The 3,195-nt window shown below is 47.4% G+C and overlaps 1 pseudogene; it reads left to right on the top strand.

The window, feature by feature from the left end:
- Positions 1–285: 285 nt before the first annotated feature.
- Positions 286–403, top strand: LOC126177848 (5S ribosomal RNA; annotated as a pseudogene).
- The last annotated feature ends 2,792 nt before the right edge of the window (positions 404–3,195 follow it).

Genomic DNA, 3,195 nt, shown 5'->3' with positions numbered 1-3,195 from the left:
TTTTCATTACATTCGCCTCTCTTTGATTTACTGTCAGTAATATTCCGTACTCATTAGATTGTTCATTCCAATCAGCAGATCATATAATTCATCTTCCTTTCACTCAGGATAGCAATGTGATCAGCGAATCGTATCATTGATATCCTTACACCTTGAATTTTAGTTGCACTCCTGAACCTCTCTTTTATTTCAATCAGCACTTCTTCGATGTACAGATTGAACGGTAGGGGCGAAAGACTACATCCCTGTCTTACACCCTTTTTAATCCGAGCACTTCGTTCTTGTGGGAACGGCCTTGCCGCAGTGGATACACCGGTTCCCGTCAGATCACCGAGGTTAAGCACTGTCGGGCGTAACCGGCACTTGGATGGGTGACCATCCGGGCCGCCATGCGCTGTTGCCAGTTTTAGGGGTGCACTCAGCCTCGTGATGCCAATTGAGGAGCTACTCGACCGAACAGTAGCGGCTCCGGTCAAAGAAAACCATCATGACGACTGGGAGAGCGGTGTGCTGACCACACGCCTCTGCTATCTGCATCCTCAGCTGAGGTTGACACGGCGGTTGGATGGCCCCTGTGAGCCACTTGTGGCCTGAAGACGGAGTGAACTTAGTTCTTGGTCGTCCACTTTTATTATTCCCTCTTGGCCTTTGCACATATTTTATATTACCCGTCTCTCCCTATAGTTTATCCCTATTTTTCCCAGAATTTCGAACATCTTGCACCATTTTACTTTCTCGAAAGCTTTTTGCTGTTCGACGAATCTTATGAACGTGTCTTGATTTTTCTTTATTCTTGCTTCCATTATCAATCGCAACGTCAGAATTGCTGTGAATTTTAATGGCACTCTTGTACCTGAGTTTTATTTCCATCATTCCTTCTTCGATGTACATATTGAACAGTAGGGGCAAAAGTCTGCAGCCCTGTCTTATACCCTTTTTAATCCACGATTTTCAACGGCATGAGGATGCAGAAGGCAATGGAAACCACTGCATTAAAGACACGTAACGTGTATCCACAGGACATGTTGTCTGTAACTGAAAAAGTGTCGTGATCATCTCTCCATTGGCAAAAGATTTCGGAATAGTCCCCCATGCGGATCTCCGGGACAGGACTGCCAAGGTGGAGGTGACCATGGGAAAAAGAGTTAAAAATCAACCAGAGGATAACGTTGTACAAGTAGGGGTGTGGAGTGTCAGACGCTTGAACGTGGTAGGGAAACTAGAAAGGGAAATGCAAAGGCTCAATCTAGATACAGTAGGGGTCAGTGAAGTTCATAAGTTATGACAATTTTATTTCATGTAGTTCAATAATTGTCACCCTGTATTTATGAAGAGGACGACGAAGAGGAAGAAGAAGAAGGAAGTTAAGATGACGATTTACAAGAATTTAAAGATCAGTTCGGTTTTATAAACTAGGAATTTTTTTTATTCTGCCTTTGCATTCTAATAGTCCCCCACGCGGATCTCCGGGAGGGGACTGCCAAGAGGTAGGTGATCATGGGAAAAAGAGTGAAAAATCAACCAAAGGATAACGTTCTACGAGTAGGGGAGTGGAATGTCAGGGAAATTGGTGGGGAAACTAGAAAGGGAAACGCAAAGGCTCTATCTAGATACAGTAGGGGTCAGTGAAGTTCATAAGTTATGACGATTTTATTTCATGTAGTTCAATAATTGTCATCCTATATATATGAAGAGGACGACGAAGAGGAAGAAGAAGAAGAAAGTTGAGATGACGATTTTTAGGGATTTAAAGATCAATTCGGTTTTATAAACTAAGAAATTTTTTAATTCTGCCTTTGCATTCTAATAACAAAAATGGTTAAAATGTTATTTTTTAAAAAAAACTTATTAAAAATTAAGGTGCGTCTTATAGTCCGTAACGTCTTGTAGTCCTTAAAATAGGTAGTGTGAGCTACGTTTCTACGCGGTCCACCGACGCTGGTTGCTTCTGTACCGCATATCGTAATGGCATACGGTGTCGCCTCCAGTGAGATCTGCGCCTGAATGAAGGCAGCCGTGCAACAGCGCGTCGTCTCGGCTGTCTGGCTCCGAGGTCCATCAATGACGCCGCCTCCACCGCCGCCGCCTCCGCCGTCCCCGTCAGCTGTTGCGGCGCTGCAGAGTGACGCCCTCTGGCGGCGAGAGCGCGCAACCAGCACGCCGCGGCCGAAGCAGAGGCAGCAGCAGGGGCAGAGGCCGGTGTGCGGCTGACGCCCGACGGCCAATCGATAGCGGCTGGCGCGGGACGGCTCAGGGCCGGGAAGCCGCACGCCACGTACCACGTGCCACGTACTCGCTCCCTCCAGCCTGCGGGCCACAGCATGTGCAGCACCGCCCATGCACAGCCGGCGTTTGGTGGCTGCCGCGTCTCGTCCGGCCACGTAACGCCCCCACAAGAGGAACGGTTGCTCTCTCACCAAATCACTTTTATCACAAATGTATTCGCACTTGCCAATATGGACAATCATAAGTTACACTACTGGCCATTAAGACTGCTACACCAAGAAGAAATGCAGATGTTACACGGGAATTCATTGGACAAATATAGTGTACTAGAACTGACCTGTGATTACATTTTCACGCAATTTGGGTGCATAGGTCCTGAGAAATCAGTACCCACAACAACCACCTCTGGCCGCAATAACGGCCTTGATACGCCTGGGCATTGAGACAGAGCTTGGATGGCGTGTACAAGTACAGCTGCCCATGCAGCTTCAACACGATACCACAGTTCATCAACAGTAGCGACTGGCGTATGGTGACGACCCAGTTACTCGGTCACCATTGACCAGACGTTTTAAATTGTTGAGACATTTGGAGAATGTGCTGGCCAGGGCAGCAGTCGAACATTTTCTGTATCCAGAAAGGCCCGTAGAGGACCTGCAACATGCGGTCGTGCATTATCCTGCTGAAATGTAGGGTTTCTCAGGGATCGAATGAAGAGTAGAGCCACGGGCCGTAACACATCTGTGAAATGTAAAGTCCACAGTTCAAAGTGCCGTCAATGCGAACAAGAGATGACCCAGACGTGTAACCAATGGCACCCCATACCATCACGCCGGGTGATACGCCAGTATGGCGATGACGAATACACGCTTCCAATTTGTGTTCACCGCGATGTCGCCAAACACGGATGCGACCATCATGATGCTGTAAACACAACCTGGATGGTTGTTGTCTTGCAAACGTCCCCAT

This window comes from Schistocerca cancellata, chromosome 3 (genome assembly GCF_023864275.1).
Source record: "Schistocerca cancellata isolate TAMUIC-IGC-003103 chromosome 3, iqSchCanc2.1, whole genome shotgun sequence".
Lineage (NCBI taxonomy): Eukaryota > Metazoa > Arthropoda > Insecta > Orthoptera > Acrididae > Schistocerca > Schistocerca cancellata.
This window is presented reverse-complemented; position numbering and strand designations above follow the sequence as displayed.